The 18,912-nt window shown below is 38.1% G+C and overlaps 1 protein-coding gene across 2 annotated transcripts in view; it reads right to left on the reverse strand.

Moving 5' to 3' along the window:
* The window catches only part of PREX2 (phosphatidylinositol-3,4,5-trisphosphate dependent Rac exchange factor 2), a 359,933-nt gene that overhangs the window by 21,337 nt on the left and 319,684 nt on the right, over positions 1–18,912 (reverse strand). Inside the window, exon 42 of one of the 2 annotated variants that reach the window (XR_013824732.1) lies at positions 10,375–10,523. The exons of the other annotated variant lie outside the window; for it this stretch is intronic. The gene's annotated coding sequence lies outside the window, so the exon portion shown is untranslated. Of the gene's footprint in view, positions 1–10,374; positions 10,524–18,912 lie in introns of those variants that run through there. 2 annotated transcript variants of the gene reach the window in all.

Genomic DNA, 18,912 nt, shown 5'->3' on the forward strand with positions numbered 1-18,912 from the left:
TATCCTCTGTATCTCAATAATTTAATCATTTCCTGGTGGTTCAGAAAGACTTTCAGATCTTACACTGTGCCAGGCTCACCAATAATCACCTTAGTCATCACGAATAACATCACAGATATGAGACCTGATTTGGGTTTGTGGCGACACGTTTTTGATGTCAGTGTTCCTTTTCTCAATAAAGCACAGAAATTTTTAAAAAAGACTTGTTTGAGCTTCCCATCAGAATAAATAGAATTTTATTAACTAGAAACCTTTAAATATATATGAACAATCTTCCCAAATAAAACATATTAATGTAAAAAAAAATGTTGTAATGAAAAGGAAACAAAGCTATTGACCATGTATGTATGAAGGGACATAGATGGATCTGGTATGTCATGGACTTTTGGGTTTGATGCAAAAATGTTTTTATTCTTGTTAATTCTTGTATTGGAACTTTTGGGTCAAAGGTGCTAATTTAATGAAAATGTATGATGGTGAATCTTCTTTGGGTGCTATGCATTCTGATAGATGACAGTGAACTTTTCACCATATTAATAGCTATTAGGATGTTATTCTGTATGAATTTCAGCCAAAACAGTTACTAAGAAATATTGTCTAAATTTATCCTGAGCCAGATGACTGGATGTGATGTCACCCCTGGTTGCTTAAGCTCGTTGAGATCTCATATTAGGGGAGAAGCAAAACTTGAATGATCTCACTGAAAAGAAAAGGATTATAAAAAGCAACAATCTGAGTTATTCCATGTTTGAATAGACTTCATATATTTTTACATCTGATAGTCTAAAAAACAACAATTTTAAAAACGTATGAAAGACTTCAATAAAGTGTACATATTAGCTCAAAGATAAAATTAATGTGCTCTGCCCTTAATGGAAAATTTTTGTAGAATTACAGCTGAGGAGTGGGGTCATGAGCTAAAAACTGCAGTTCAAAGTATCAGAACCAAATTTCTTTCTACCAAATTGAAGTCAGTGCGACTATATTCGTATTTATTGACACCCGGCTCCTTCCAAAAGCGTTTGAAGCTGGCCAAAGTAAACAACATCTTTACCTTATAAGAGGCATCGGCATCCACTTTACAACCTCCTGAACTGAATAAATTTGAGAAAAGTAATAAATTTAGAAATAAAATACACTCCAGGCCTGAGCTCACCAAATTAAAGTAGCTTTACCTGGCAAGAATGCTATGTACTCACGAATGCAAACAATTTCAAATTTGATAAAAGATTCAGTAGCACCACGATCACGAAATGCAACCGCAGATTTTGAATCTCAGACAATCTTTTTTCTGTAAATGTCAAAGTCTATCTCTTCATCTCAGTCACACCTTCTTCAGCTGATCGCACTTCTTGCAGAGAGAAGCCCAAGTTCACACTCAGTAGCCATGAACATGCTGTGCAGATCCATGCACCTGTTTGTTTTACTTAAATGAGCTGGCTGTGGCAGGAAAGAAGCCCCCTAAAAATAAGAGAATGAATTGGTCTTCCACTGCAGTGCTTTAATCATGAAGAGAGGAAAATGCTCTCCCAGCGTTTCCTCTTTTTAATTAAGTTACATATTCCTTTGAGAAGCCAGTGAAAGCTATGGACACTGTCCTCAGGGGAGGGGAAAAGGCAGACATATCCATCCAAACACAATTCTTAATGATTTGAAGACATTCCTGGTACCCTTGCATCTCCTTCACCCAGTCCCTACTGGCTCCTGTGGTCACCTGCTGTGCTCACCAGCCCTCACTTGCCCTTTCATCCTTTTATCTTTGGAGCCATTAACAACCCCCTGCCACATTTAGCTTTGCCCTAACCTTTGTCTTCCATCTTTTCCTTAGTTCTATCAGCACAACATTAGACCAACTTTAGTACACAAGCTGCATTTTGGGGGGCAACGTTTATTATATGCCAAGCACCATATTAAATTCTCAAAAGTAGTATACAGAATATGTACTGCAGTTTTCTATATTTTACTGCCTAGATAACTAAAACTAGAGAGGTATAGTAACTTCTCCAAATCATATGTCTGGATTGGAACCTGGGTCTATTTGATTCTCAAACTTCCCTCTTAATTTCTCTTTTCTGAGCACATGAATCTCTCCTGTGGTGCTCAGGAGGTACTCTAGTTTCCTGGGAGTGGGGTCTTTCTACTTCTTTTTCTACTTAGATCTTTCCAGAAACTAGTGCCCTGCTGTCTGTTGCCATGTACCCCAGAAGATGACTGCCACCCTCGCCAAGACCACCACTTCATGCCCATCTATAGAAACCTAGGGGCTTATGCACCTCCCTGAAAGGCCAGCACTGTAAATTTACTGGCTCCTTGTAAATGAATCAGAACTCATTTTTAGGTGTTTACATAAAGATTAAATGTCCCCATTTTTCTTAGATTTACAAATTCAATTCTTGAGTGTTTTAAAAGAAGAATTGTAGTTAGCTTAGCAAATATTTTCAGACGTCTTTGCTTTTCAGCAATTATCTTGACATTGGTATTTGTTATACTGAATTATTTTTAAAAAGCTATCTTACATGATTGTCGCTGAAGCATTAACATTCCCTCTTCTGAACACCCAGGTTGCAAATTGGGTCCTTGATTATTTCTTATTCCACCCAGTTTCCTCATATTATCCCAGTGGGTTTGTCTTTTAAAATCTGTTTATTTTGTTCATTTTCTTCTTTTAGAAGGAAAATCTAATCTATCATTTGTTAATATCCCAAGTTCGACTTTTAAAGATTCATATTCAGTCCCAAGGTGTATGTCTTTGTTCATGACCAAAGAATGTAACTATTCATGCTCAGAGACTGCATACTGTCACCTACACGGTCTAAAGTAGAATTCTTTTGTATTCCACATAGCACCTAGTTTAGGGCTGAACACGTAGCAAGGTTTTGGAATTGAGTTGAAATGAATGCACGCTTTATCAATTATCATTTACTGTTCTGGGAATTTTTTTAAAAGATACTACTTTAGGTGATGCCTCATTTTCCAAATGAAATGCATTATAAAGTCACATGTACAGTTACACATGAAAATATTTTTTAAGTAACTGAATGCAACAGAATCTCAAATAACCAAGAGAGTTAAATTACATATGTCAAAGAAGCAATCATCATAAATCATTGGCATTTCCATTTAATCTATTATCTCTATTAAAGAATGGATAACACATACACAGTTGCTTTAGAATAAAACAAAGAAAAAAACATTATTGAAAAGGAAAAGGAGCAAAGAACTAAATTAGGTGATTTAAATCACAAATGTCCCAGCTATGAGAAAATCGCCAAAAGCCTTAATATTATGGTGAGTTTTTTCAAACTCACATGGCCATGATTCTTCTCATCGTATATCAGAAATGAATTATTTTATTGAACATTATAGAGATGAGTATTCTACTTTTTCCATGTTTTGAGGCCCTTTTCACCCCTGCTTTACCTGGGGATATCTCTATAATATATTGCACTATTTAAAAGCCAATAAGTGAAAAGACCAGTGGCTACTTAGCTGTGAAGTTTCCCCTCCATTCTCTCCAGGCACTCCTCCATGGAAAGTGGCCAACACTGCTCACAAATTATTGGATTGTGCTTGTGCTGACTATTGTGTTTCCAACATATTTTTTTTTTTTTGGAATTGATTTGTAACACCACTAATAAATGCTGGCATCAAACTGTAAACTTTTTGTTGAGCCTACAATAAACTTTAACGCACATAACAGAGAGAAGTTGGTGCTGGAATTGAGGACAACAGCAGAAATCAAAATTAGTGAGTCTACAGGTACGTGCTCCTCCAGTGAGTACTGTACGTGAACCTCAAAGTTCCAAAACTGTGTTCTTGGTAGGTACATTTTTGTTAATTTTAGAAGGCTTTGTGCCATCTTTAACATTATTCTGTAATAACCTAAATTATAGGTAATCCTGTAATTGGAAATTTATGGAGTTTATTTGTTCCCATGGTTTATTTTTATGACCTTACAACCGAAAACATTTTTAGTCTATATGTAAAACTGAGTTGGGTTCTAGGCTCCGATAATTATATATAGTTTTTCATCTATGCTTATGCCAAAAGGGACACTGGGAAGCAGTGTCCAACATAAAATTTGGGGGTTTTCCCACATAGGCAACGTCTACCATTCCTAACATCTGCACAGTAGGTATCAGTGGTACAGCTAGTTCTACTTTAACATGACATACACACTCCTTAAAAAACACTTACTATGCAAAATTCTGCAGTTAAGAACCACAGGGCTTATGATAGGGAAGAATGGGCTAAGTTTTGTCATCAACATGTTTAAAGACAGAAACCTAATAAAAAGGGTAGCACAATTTTATATATGTTCAATGGTAATAAGTGCATAAAATCTAGGATAGGGGACTTCCCCGGCGGTCCAGTGGTTAGGACTCCGCGCTTCCAATGCAGGGGGCACAGGTTCAATCCCTGGTCAGGAAATAAGATCCTACATGCTGCGTGACGCAGCCAAAAAAAAGAAAAAGGAGAAGAAAAAAAATCTAGGATAAATACGGCACTTTACCTTCCAAAAGACCTGGAGTTTGTTTGGGGAAGTGGGCACGGGAAGGGCTGCAACTTGAAAATGATGGTGAGGTACTAGAAGGAGGGTTTTCTGAATTGTAACACCAGATGCAGAGAGGTATGACTCATTATCCTTTCAGAGCTCTTTCTCAGCCTTTAATCCCAGTGCACGTTTTTGAATTTGAGATTCAGGTCTTTCACGGCGTGTGTTTATAACAGATATCTATTTCATCAAAATTGAAAATTTGATCCAATGTATAACCTTCTGCTTTAATTAACTTCTGTATTATTGCTGGAAATTCTTTTCCAGCTTTCTCATCTGCAGTGGGAGTTTCATCTGGCAACTGAAGACTTTGGAAATTGCAGTGATGTTGGAAACCGCTAAACCCGACGCTACTAGCACCAGTAGGATAATTGACAATTTCCATTAGGATCCTCAAGTGGTTTCTCTTTTGTAAGTACTGCTTGGAGTTTTGAACCAGAATGCTTAAACAGACTTGTGATGTTGAAAAAGTGTTTTGTCTGTGTCTATATATATATATTCACAAATGCCAAAGAACAATAAAACATAACTTTGTAGGATAACATTAGGATAACATACATGGTAAACTGAGGTAGCTGGTAGATGTTTGAAGTGTGTGTGTGTGTGTGTGTGTGTGTGTGTGTGTGTGTATTTTGTGTATTCTCATGCATCTGGATTCAACCGGATGCAGTCATTTACCTTATCTTAGCTTTCCCACTGATGAAATTTTGCAAAAAGCAAATGTGACATTCACCTTATGCTAAATGTGTTCCCTAATATATTGATTTCCTTGGAATAAATTTATGGTTTCAAAACAAGCATTATAGCAGAAGTGACTGTATGTTCAATCATGGTTATGACAAAAAACATCCAACGAATTTTTAAAAATGCCTCTCTGGGGATGAGAACCACCATTGTAGCACTTCGTGATTCTGACTGGAGAAATGTTACCTCTAAAGTGTCTTTGGCAGGGACTTCCCTGGCAGTCCAGTGGTTAAGACTTCGCCTTCCAATGTAGGGGGTGCGGGTTTGATCCCTGGTTGGGGAGCTAAGATGCCACATGCCTCATGGCCAAAAAAGCAAAACATAAAACAGAAGCAATATTGTAACAAATTCAATAAGGACTTTAAAAATGGCCCACATCAAAAAAAAAGAAAAATCTTAAAAAAATACTAAAAATAAAATAAAAAAATAAAGTGTCTTTGGCATGTTGATCTCAGTTATTAGGTTAACTCTCAAACACTTATTTATCTTGTTTTCAGAGCTGCCTACCTATACTAGGTTATATTGGAGCAGAGAAAAGGAAAAACTTAACTCAATTGTGAAAGACCAGAGAAACTTAAACAGCGAAGATGAGATTGGGCATGAAGAGTAAGTGCTCTCCAGGCAGCCTAAGCAAAGGCCCCAAAGAGTGATTTATTGAACAGGGAGAAGCAAGAGCTGAGTTTGTTAGAATGTGGGCTGTATAGAGGGAGTGGCAGGGAAGGACTAAGGAAATTCTGTGCTGTGCTAAGTCTGGACTTCATTCTCAGGTGGTGGCCAACCTGTAAAGCTTTGCAAGCAGAAGGGTGTTGTGCTCAATGTGCATTAAGAAAGATCAGTAGCAGGGACAGACTGAAGGCCATTCCTGCTGGGCTGGTGGGACAGTGCCTCCCAATCTTTGAACAACAGGGGATTCTCAAAAATGCAAACTGTAAACTTCAGCTAAGGCAAGTATGTGTTTATGAAAAAAACGATGGGGAAAAATATTGCTACCGTTTGTTAAGTAACTATTATATGCCAGGCAGTGTCTTGTGCCCTCAGCAATTTTTTTTTTTTTTTTTTTTTTTTGCGGTACGCGGCCCTCTCACTGCTGTGGAGCACAGGCTGCGGAGCACAGGCTCCAGACGCACAGGCTCAGAGGCCACCACTCACGGGCCCAACCACTCCGCGGCACGCGGGATCCTCCCGGACCGGGGCGCGAACCCGCGTCCCCTGCATCGGCAGGCGGACTCTCAACCACTGCGCCACCAGGGAAGCCCCCTCAGCATTTTTTTAAAAAAATCCTCATAACATCTACATGAGTTTGATCTCATCTGATCACATTTTAATCCCTGTTTCACAGGTGATGAGACTGAGGCAGCACAGTTTAATTAATTTGCCAAAAATTACACAGTTAGAAAGTGGCAGATCAAGGACTGGGCTCATGATCTGTGACCCCCTCCCGGCCCCGACCCGGCCCCAACTTATCTCCACCGTTACTCTGTGCTGATTTTGTTCACAACAGTGGCAGTTTCGAAAGGGGTATGTTCTAGTCAGAGGAGGGCCACATAAACAGGCTTGTCAACCAAGAAACGCAGAAAACTACAAATAAGAGTTTATCTGGGCTCTTAGGAATTGCAATTCAGGAGGAATATTTGAGTAGCAACTCAAACGTGCTCTCAGGGAAGTAAAAATGGCGGAGATTTATAAAGACAACAGACAAAAATATTCCCGATACCGTATGCTAACACATATATATGGAATTTAAGAAAAAAAAAAGTCATGAAGAACCTAGGGGTAAGACAGGAATAAAGACACAGACCTACTAGAGAACGGACTTGAGGATATGGGGAGGGGGAAGGGTGAGCTGTGACAAAGCGAGAGAGAGGCATGGACATATATACACTACAAAACATAAGGTAGACAGCTAGTGGGAAGCAGCCGCATAGCACAGGGAGATCAGCTCGGTGCTTTGTAACCACCTACAGGGGTGGGATAGGGAGGGTGGGAGGGAGACGCAAGAGGGAAGAGATATGGGAACATATGTATATGTATAACTGATTCACTTTGTTATAAAGCAGAAACCAACACACCATTGTAAAGCAATTATACTCCAATAAAGATGTTAAAAGAAAAAAAAAGTATTTCCGAGAAGTTAAAACTCATTTACTTAATTTAATCCAATTTCAGTCAGTCCTGACCACACATAAAATTCCTTTCTAAAGATCCCTTTTTCCACAAGCCTTTTACAACTTTCTACGCCCATTTTATTTGTCTCCTTCTTTCTTTCCCATTTAGAAATAACCAGCTGTTAGGACAAAATCATTTTCTTCTTCTTAACAAAATGGGTCTTCCATTCCTTAGACCTTTTAAAAAAATTTCCTTGCATATGAAATTGTTTTCCTTATTAATTTTAGTAGTTTTAAGTACATATATTAATTAGAATTCTTAACCCTTAGAAACCTTAATTTTTAGTAAAAACTAAGCAATTGTGAACTGTTTGTTATACCAGTATTTTTTTCTCAGAGTGGTACAAAACATGTTTCTAATAGACCCAAACGTCTTTAGTTTTCCTGTAGTAAGACAAAAGTAGGTAAACTTAGATTTCTTTAACAACGTTTCAGTATTTTATCTTATTTTGAAATAACATAGACTTCCAATGAATTCCCATCATTTAACTTAACCTAGCAAAACTCTAAAGTTTCAAGTTACCAGAAAGATTTGGGGAAACTATTTTTAGGTATTCATAACAGAAAAGCATAATTATTCTTAAAGGTTCACCTAAAAATTCTTATCTCATTTACATTTAGTTTACTTATGAAAATTCCAACTTACCAAGTTATTTTTCTTGCTGAAAAATTTGTAGTAATCCTAGGTACAGTGAAAGTATTATACTTAATGTTAATAATTCTAAAGACTTGTCCGTATTAAGTAAACCAAATTTAAACTAGCTTTTATTTACTAAGGATTAATCCTTGATCATGGGAACTTGAAAAACATTTGGGTTTGTTTCTATTTCTGAGAATTTTATATAAGTGCTTATTATTTGTTTAATCCAAATAAATAAACTCTCTTACAAATTAATTTTGGCTATACCATCCAAAGGTAGAAAAATACCACATCTATAATGAACGTATATGGACGTACATACATACGTACATACAGATAGAAATACCATAGTTTTCATTTTAAAATTTTAGTCACGAATCAGGTACAATACAAAACTCACTAGTTTATAAAAAACTGTTAGAATAAATTAAGTCTACCCACTCAGATGGCTGAAGTCTTTTATTACTTCTGGAGAAGGCTTTTAAGATGTTTATTTGACCTTGACAAGCAATTTTAAGGAGGCTGTTTGGGAGAGAATCCTTTCAGCAGTTTGTGTTTAAAGCGGTCTCTTTTCCTTATTTTTCAGTCTTAGGAATTGGAGATGGTCTGGATAAGAGCTCCCGAAGAGGTTACATGACTTTTTAAATAAATAGGAGAGGTGTGGGGCTCAGTGAAAAGGAATGGGTGGGATTTGAACTGCCTCTAGAGCTGCATTTCCAGTTTTGCAAAGATTTGTAAGAGATAACATTGATCCACCCTTCAACTACATTTTACACATGGTTTTCAAAGGGGCTGTCATTACAGCAGGGCGCAGTCTGGCTAGTCTTTTGCGAGGAATCAACCTCAGCATTATAGAAGGGAAATTTGAGAGCTGGGTAGAGAGGGGGATGGGCTGAGAGAAGTGGAGGAGGTGGGCACCAGCAGGAGAAGAAAACAGAGACAGAGGAACATTAGGGGAACATTTAGTAGTTTCTTTGAGTTTAGTCAGTATTCTTTGAGTTTAGTCAGAATTAGCCTTAGATAATTTGGAGTTAGTGTCCTGGAGGGAAGCAATTTGGGAACAGCTAACTCATTTTGAGGTCTCAAAATGCCATTGAAATAAGCTTCCCATTTGGACTGCTTTGTCTCACATCCTTTTTCTAATGGACTGCCCAGGTCAAATAAGTTAGGAATTTCAAAGGAGCCCCCAGTTGGCCAGTTTAATTGTAAATCATCCCAGGTAATCATAGTCCAGTGAGATAAGTACTCATAGGCTGAGGGACATAGTTCTTTTTTTTTTTTTTTTTTTGCGGTACACGGGCCTCTCACTGTTGTGGCCTCTCCCGTTGCGGAGCACAGGCTCCGGATGCACAGGCTCAGCGGCCATGGCTCACGGGCCCAGCCGCTCCGCGGCATGTGGGATCTTCCGGGACCGGGGCACGAACCCGCGTCCCCTGCATCGGCAGGCGGACTCTCAACCAATGCGTCACCAGGGAAGCCGGGGACCATAGTTCTTGTACATAAAACCAGCAAGAGTACTAGGAGGAGGCTGCAACAGTCTCACCCTTAAAACAAACTTCCCATTAAGCCAGGAGTAATTACTCACCAAGACAAAACAGGAAACAAAGTCCCAAGAACAGAAGCCAGGAACAGAGGACACCCAAATAAACTAGAACTTCAGCCAAGGTGGGAGGCTTGGGTAGGTGCTGGGCAGGACATGGTGGCAGTCTTTGCTCCCTGGAGGAGAGGGAGGTTACCAGTTATAGGGGGAATTGATGTCAGGTTGGCCCATCAGTTACCAGGGAAACTAGAAGAGGGGCACACCCATTACCACTCCTTTGATAAGCTATCGTGGTGGAGATGTTCTGATCTAAAGGTTAGAACAATCACAAGCTGGGTTCTGGGGACAAGTATGCGGGAAGGTTAGTCACGTGAGTAGGGTGCAGGTGCAGGTGAAGCAGGCACTGGTTGAGCAGGGGATGGATAGAGAGCAAGAGCGCAGCCATCTTGGGTGGCTTGACCATAAAGCTGCAGATGAGAAAAGGGTTTATTTAGGGTCTTAGGAATTGCAATTCGGGAAGCACAGATTTGAGCAGCAACTCAAATAAGCTCCAAGGGAAGTAGAAATGGCAGCGGTTTAGAAAGAGAACAAAGACATTCCAGAGAAGTAACTTAGGTTGTTTTGCGGAACGGGGGTTGGTGTTGGCAGGCATTCAGTTACCTGTCGACAGCTGATTGGTGGTTAAGCTGCAGTTTCCAGAGACTGAAGAAAATGAGCTCCAGGTGGCCTGACTGGTTGGCTAAATCAGAAGTTTATGTTGCCTCCAGGTGTGGATGTGTGTAAGTTCTGCGTCCTTAATGACCTTTGTCTCCGCTTTACATCCCTTTGACGTAAGTGACTCCATTTTGTTGTTCAGGGTCCACAGGGTCTCTCCATGTCCTGAATTGCCCCAACATATTCCCAGTCTATGCCAATTCTGGTAACAATTATTAACAGCATAACTTTTTCACTCTCAAAGGTGTCCCAGTTTGGTGGGAAGAAGTAAAATGGGCGTAAGCTTGTGTAAGGTTCTTGTATCATTCAGAAATTGGTGCAAGTATTTACTTAAGGGTAATAAGAAGGCATTTTGAAATGTGTATTCAACTACCAAAAGCACAAAGAATTAGAACTAGAACTAAACAGAGGAGAAAAATGCAACAATAAAAAATATTTGATTATTCTAAAGGAAGTTAGGAAAGGAGAAATAACATCAAATAAAGAACACATTGGACTAGTAGAAAACTGATAGCAAGAAGATAGAGTTAAACCAAGTGTATCACCAAAATAGATAGCTAGTGGGAAGCAGCCGCATAGCACAGGGAGATCAGCTCCCTGCTTTCTGACCACCTAGAGGGGTGGGATAGGGAGGGTGGGAGGCAGACGCAAGAGGGAGGCGATATGGGGATTGTATATGTATAGCTGATTCACTTTGTTATAAAGCAGCAACTAACATACCATTGTAAAGCAATTATACTCCAATAAAGATGTTAAAAAAGTAAACCAACTGTATCAGTTATCAATTTAAATATAAACACTCAAAAGACAAAAATTACTATATTGCTAAAAACAAACAAACAAGATCCAACTGTACTTTACATATCCACTTTAAATATAAAGACCCAGATGGGTTAAAAGCAAACACCACAGTATTGGCACAAGAATGGGTGAGAAAGAGAACTTGAGAAAATGGTAATGTTCTGGAAAGACAGCTGTGAGAGAGGGAGTTTGCTAGAAAAAAAGAGAAGATTTCCACTTAACCTTGAAGGTCACTTTGAACTTGCTGCTCACAAATTTTCAGAACTCAAGTCTTTAATAATAAACCCATGTTGGGGACCAGCACAGGCTGCCCCAAACAATGCCTCAATGGCATATTGATTATTTTAAAGTTAGTTAAGAAACAGCCATTGTAAGAGGGACACTTTGACCTTCCTCTCTGTTTCCCGAAAGCAGGAAATAAATCTCCCATGTGAAAGGTACCCTCTCTGAACAAGGATGTAGAAAGACATCCTTATCACCAGACAGGGGATTCCGGGCCCAGAAGCCTGTAGAAACAAACCTTGTTACTTCTTTCTTAATTTACTACCCAAGCCCAAACTTTGCTTAAATTCCTTACTAATTAACCATGCCACTTACATTTCTTTGTCCTGTCAATTCCTCTTAAATTTATTGTTTCTTTGTCCAAAAAATATAAAAGCCTTCTGCTTTGGCCACTTCTTAGGTCCCATTTCTATGAGATCTCCTTGCACATGAATTAAATTTGTTTCTTCTCCTGTTAATCTGTCTTGTAACAATTTTATTATTAGTCCAGCCACAAGAGCTCAAGAGGGGTAGAAGGGGAAATTTCTCCCTCCCTGACACCCAGTACAAAAATACTACTGTAAATAAAAAGTTAAAGATGCAAAGTTAAATTAAGACATAATGAAAATATTTTTGCTAAAAATCCAAGGGTGGAAACTCAGTCTTCTAACTAATATAGATGTAATTCTCCCCAATACTATGCTGTTCAGACATTTTACAATTTAAACGAGAAATATTTCTGATCACAGCTTCACATAATGCAACTTAACTGTTCTTAATGAAACTGTCTCACAAAAAACACAAAAGAATGAGCAGTTTATTCAACCTAGTGTTATAACAGCCACATCATTAAACTCATAGAAAGATTTTGCAGTTGCTTAATAATAAGGAATTTATGCTTTCATAGAGATAAAAACAATATCTGGGTTTACATTTAGTTTCCCATCATTCATTTTATAAACAATAAAAGATATTGGATTATATGTCAGAAAATATTTCCGTTCCAACTGTATTTTAAAACCTTTTAGTTAAAGACATTAAAAATTTCATAGCTTGTACATAGAAGTTGCTAGAATTTATCCACTTAGTACTTATTAGTTAAATTATCACAGTCACATGGATTTTTGTGTTGGTTGGAGGGAATAATATTATGTTTTCTAAAAGCTTTCCATTCCTCAATTCAAGTAAGAAATTCCCTTCTATTAGCTTCAGGTATGTTTCACATGAAGCAATAACTATGAGGACATATCACAAAATATCTGCATGTCAGATATTCTCTGTGTGTCGCTGACTGAATACCTTGACCCACCATCAGTTAAACTTGGGCTTAATATCAAAAGTTGACCTTGATCTAGGCTTTTGGCCATAAAAAATATAAAACACTCCTTTGCTCCAAAGTATTTAAGATTATTGCTTCTTTTGTGTTTGAAAATGGCTACTGACAGCAAAGTCAAAAGGACAGATAAAGCACTATTTGTACATAAGACTGTCTTCTGATTTGCGGCTATTAGTACTCTGCAACTATCTTTTTGATTTATGCCTATCTATAGAGCTTTTTCCATTTATACTGTGTCCACTTCTCAGTGCTGAACTAAGTACACTCATTTCTGATTCTACCTGTAGTTCATCGCCCTGAAGTTGTTTTTCAGGACATCATAGATTGATTTGGAAGTTTTCTCATAGGCAAAAGGTAAAGCCATATACGTGGCAAGGTCACTGACAACATGCTTTCAAAAAAGAGGATGCTTCAGCGTCCTATCCAGAGAGGTCCTGAAAAATGGAGACAGAGATCAGGATGGTAAGGGGTGGTCTTGGGAAGAGGGGAACTAGTCTGCCATGATGGAATGGGACCCTCTCTTAGGATCTTAGGTGGGGCTTCATTTTGTTTCAGTGTTGTTACTCTGCTGTGTTCTAATCTTTCCTGTAAGTCATGGTGTTCTTCGTAACTTGATTTCCAGTTCACAGTATTTTCTAAATTCAACGAGAGCAATCTGTGTTTACTCTTTACCCTCTTGCTGAGGACAGAGAGACAGCACATCGCCACAAATCGACCAGGCTGCAGGAGAGTATTGGGCCGAGCCAACAAAGCGAACGCCCTTCACACCGAGGCCATGAATAAAACAAAACACGATTTCAACTAATTAAGTTCCACTTGGATTATATTTTTATATGAAAAAACCAAATAGCATTTCTTCTGGTTACAACTTAGCGATAAAAAGATATTGTGTGAGTGTAACACTGATACTTAAATTCAAGTTAACATGTGTGTACATACAATGATCAAATCCATTTTTCAACCAAGAATCTTAAAGAAGGATTCTTAGTTATGACTTCTTCTGATTTTAAATTTGGTAATAGTATTATCAAACTTTTAAAACAGGAATTCAGTGTTTGAACTATACATCTAATATAATCAGTACAGTTTTTTTTAAAAACGAAAACCATTTGTGAACCAATTAATCAGATTTTTAATAATTTAAAAGCATAAACCACCCTCTAAAACATTCAAAAACAGAGAAATAAACAAATGAGCCTTCCAGTTTTCTAAATGTCTAACTGGATGTGAAACTGAAAAGGGAACTACAGGTAGAACCACAAACCACTGAATTAGAGCATTACCAAATATTTTTAATAAAATTGGCATTCCCTTCCTAAGTATTTCTGAATCATTTATCTATTTTTCTGAGTAAAGAAAAAAATTATTTTTGGGGAGATGTAGTCTCCTGAAAGATCAACTTTTATTTGCATATCACAGAAAATAGAAGAACCAGATACTTTTTGCAAAGCGTGGTGTTAAAGACCTATGCCTTCTCAACCACTCTAACAACAAATACATAGCACTTTGTTTTTAAACACTTTATGTAAATCCTCATTTGATCCCTACATTAATCCTATGTGTCAGTTCCTATTGCTGGTTCCTTCTAAAGGTGGGAGAATAAAAACTCAAAAACTCACCCACATCTACAAAGCTACAAAATATAAGAATTAAGATTTGGATTCAGATCTTTCAGTTAACTCTAGTGTTCACCAGGTAAAATTATCATTATGTGTGATAGAGGTCCTTTGATAAATCTCAATTCTGAATTATGGGTCAGATGCCAATTCCTATTGTATGCTTTGCTTTGCAAAATGGACAGAAATGCCCTTGAAGTTGTAGGGGAGCAAAATTTGCCGCCTCAAAATGTGTCTCTTGAATGAAGATTAAGCTAACTATTTTTAAGAAAACAGAAGACTCAGGAACTCGTTACCTCCCCCTTAAATACCTAAAAGAATTTAGATAAAGGGTCTGTTCCTGGAATAGAGCATCACCAGAGATATCTACAAAGAATATGGGCCAGGTGTGGTGGGGAAACTAGCAGAGCCTGGAGATGAGAGTTCCCTTTGTGCCCCACTGTCTCTGCATGGTCCAACAAAGCGTTGTTTACCAAACACTTGCTTTTTCACCCCCATGTCAATTGCCTTCTTCCCCTCTGAAGTCCTAATCCACTACTCCCAACATCCCCTTTTGTCTTTAGCTGAAGATTTAAGGTATTTAAGGTGAAGGCTTAGACTATTTGGGCAAGTTACTCAGTTTTCCTGGGTTTTTCCCATGTTTCCTAAACTTTTGTTTGATTTTTCTCCTGTTAACGTATCTCATGTCAATTGAATTCTTAGACCAGCCAGAAGAACCTAGAAGGATAGAAGGAAACTTTTCATTCCCAACCATCATATATATCTTGATAATGAATTATACAACATCCTTCTATAGTCAAATTTGAAGGGAGAGTCCCCAATGATTAGTTTTGAACCATGAAGAAAAATATATTTTTGCTGTCATTATTTTGCCTACTGTAATCAAGGATGGAGAATTCGCTTATTTATAAATTACATGCTGTATGAGTCAGCAGTTTGGCTCCTCTGTATAAACAGAAAACTAGAACATGATGTGGAGGGTATTATAGGTGACCTGTGTACAAAGCGATAATAGAATACAGGTGCAGGAACAGAACACTGATACGAAGATGAGAGGGAAGAATGGACATCTATGAAATAGCTTGGCCCACACAACCCCAAGTAACAGACAATAAAACCATCCCGGCTGCAGACAATGGGGCTGAACTGCACCTGCTGGTCCTCTCATCGCTTTGCTCTGAGGCTTCTGAAGGCACAAATCAACAATGCCTAGCTATGCTGCTGACAAAAATGTTTAAAAGAATCCTGAGAAACAGAAATTTTATGTAAAATAATATCGACGAAGTTTTTTTAAATGAGAAGTATCTGAGCTCTGTCACCCAACTCCTCCTCTTTCAAACCACTCTCCTTCCAGAGGAACAAAGGAAACCATTTGCAGCCTATATTTAAGCCGTAGCTTACTGTTTAGGCTTCTCCAGCTAGTTTCTGCTAGAGCAGAACTTGGTGTGACTTTTTTGAGACAGGTGGCTATTTGCTTGTGTCCAAGATGAATCACAGTTCAATCCAAACCGATGACTGCTAAGGAAGTCTTCATTTGTGTATTTATTTATTTGTTCTCATTTTTCCGTTCAGCCAGGAAACATAAAATAGTTCAAAAGTTCTAATAAAAATAGAACTAGGGATGGCTTCCCCAAATAAATAAGTGAATAGAGATAGATAGACAGATGGACAGACAGACAGACAGGGTGGTCTCTCAGTCCCTGTAGTTACACTTCGTAAGAGTGGGAATCTAAAACGGCCAGAATTCCACTCTTGAACTAGTCTCAGGGGATCTGCAGCAGTGTTTTGAGACACAGAAAATATTTTCTTGTCGCTTCAGAAACAAGGGGAATAAAAACTTGCCCATGGTTCAGTGCTCACAACATTTTCAACACCACAGTGAACATCTATCAAGGCACCATCTGCCAACAACATAACCATCCACGGAAGTGTCAACAAGACTGCAGGCAGCTGCCTCTGGTCTCCCGCATCTCTGCCTTTCCTGGGGGACAGCCAGCTCCCCAGTCTACTTCTATGGAACCTGGAACTTAGATTCCACTTTCCTAGGAAGCAGGAAATGTTTTTCATTGATTTCCATCAGCCCTCCAAGTCCAAAACCAAATGGTGCTTGATAAACGATTATAAATGACGTGGGAAAAGGGTTCCATCTAAGTGTGGTGAAAGATTACAGAAGTTAGAAAGAAGTAGGAATAGAGCTTATGGGCAGAGAAATCTTTGAGGGTTTAAATGGGGCAAAGTCTACAAAAAGGGAATGGAAGTGACTCTATGCCTCAACACAAAAGCCATGGAGAGAGGTGGGGGAAAGACAGCAATGATGAGAAAATACAACAAAGATCCCCTTCTGCCCACAACCTCAGAAACTGGCAAAGGCTTCACGTGGTGTCTTAAAGTACTGAAGACCTCCTGCTGAAATCAGAAACTGCCTAGCTGAGGGTCTCAGCTGTGGGGACCAGAGTCCATTATAACATGGACAGTAAACAGGAACGTAGAAAAAGCTGTATCGAAAGCTATTTCTAATCTCCAGGCATCCCAAATGATGTTTTGATGAATTATAAAACCAAAAATGTGGTGGCAGGGAGAGGGGAAACAAAGCAAATACTATCCACGCTTTGCTAAGTTAACATTAAATTGTGTGTTTTGTTGATTATTCTTTCTAGATTTCTACAGTCGTAGCATTTAATAGGTGTGCTTGGAGCACACTCACCACCTGGCGCTTACAACACTCCCTACTGTATCATAAAATTTAGAATCTTGGCTCTAGACTCAAAACAGGAAAAAGAGCATTTGGCAAAACATGCAAAAGACAAGAGATTTCCTGTAGTATAGCCCACAATTATTGACTATGTCTCTAAGAATTATGGGAAAAAAATAGATTAAGGAGAGATCTCTCATACCTAACCAGCTGCCAATCCATGCCAATTCTACTTCCAAGATAAATTTCCTTATTTTCTCTTCATTTCCATTTCTATGTTTATTTCCCCAAGTCATACTTTGACTAGTTTCTCTAGAAATTATTGCTTGTAACAGTTAAACCTTGACCTTAAATTGAGCTGACATCTTATTGCCAGATGAATATTTCTGAAATTCCCATCCAATGTTCTCCTGCTCAAAACTTATTTTGTGTGTGCATTCCAACTGTCACAGAATAAAACTCAAACTCTTTCATGTCTATATTTAAAGCAGAGCAGAGCATGCAATTAGCGTCTAATGAAATTTTTCGTAAATAAGGAAATGAAAAAGAAAAACGTCAGGTGCTTTACAGTCTCTACTTGTTGTACGTAGAACTTGCTAGATTCAAACTGACTTTGCTCATTGCCACATTCCTGGTGCTGAGTTTCTAACCCTCACGTGACTCTGTCTCTCCTTTTGGCTTGCACTTCACCGTTTGGATTTGATTACAGATTATTCTTTCCCCGGTTTAATTCCCAGCATTCCTAGGAGAGCTCCCAGACATCTCAGCAAGAAGGACTGAAATGAATGAAACTAAAAATAAAGGAAAGGTTGCAACTGCAAACTAACATTACACAATTGACAAAAAATAACTCAATTGACTGATATAACTGCAAATTAATATAGCTAAATTGACATAAACAGTTACCATCTGTTGAACGCTTGTGGTGCTGCCGGACTGGGTATTTTATTTACACTATGACATTTATTCCTCACTAGCACCTCTGGGGGCTCAATATTCCTCCCTTTCTCAGGTGAGGGAAGATAAGAGTTAATTTTCCCAAGATTAGGCAGCTTAGCAAATAAAAGAGCAAAGATTCAAAATTTCCCAAAGCAAAACCCATGCTCTTACCCAATGTCAAATCTTTATTTGTTTGCATAATTATTTTTGAGCCCAAACTTGGAAAGATGTTTTATAATAGCTAAGCTCACCTCTTCAGAAAGGAGGTTAAATGAGGATGGTGCTTTGTTGGATTTAAATGACTTCTTTCTGTAGTAATAAACTGTTGCAAAAGCTCTTGGTATATCACTGAAGGATTTTTATTGGAAAAAGTATTTCATGATTACAGCTTCATGAAGGAAATAATTCTTGGATAAAAACCAGACTTTAGAAAAAAATTGTCTCCAAAAAGCACATCAATCCTAGTGCATATCTTAGCTTTGGGGTCTGGAAAACACAGCTTGAGATCTCCCAAAACTTCAAAATAAAATACTGTAAGAGGCAGTAGGAAAAGGATAATGTATTATATAAAGTTTTATGTCTGGTATCAAAATGGTAGAGAAGAATCAATTGCATTTGAATTTGTGTAATAAAAATACTAGCTTCCATGGACCTTAACCCATCAACCTTGCTAAGCATTGATAGAAATTGGAATTGATTTTCATTAAGCTACTCAGTTAACTGACATTATAGAAATGGAGCCTGAATACCTCATCAGAGATTAACTGAGGCTTACACAATAAAATTCCATGTTTGCTAAGTTTCCCATTTGAGTTTTCATTCATGTTAATAAAAAACAGATAACTAAAAGATGTGCAGCCTGGGAAGGAAACACTGGCAAATTGAAAAAAGTGTTCTCTTTTGTTCATT

The sequence above is a fragment of the Stenella coeruleoalba genome (assembly GCF_951394435.1).
Source record: "Stenella coeruleoalba genome assembly, chromosome: 17".
Classification (NCBI taxonomy): domain Eukaryota; kingdom Metazoa; phylum Chordata; class Mammalia; order Artiodactyla; family Delphinidae; genus Stenella; species Stenella coeruleoalba.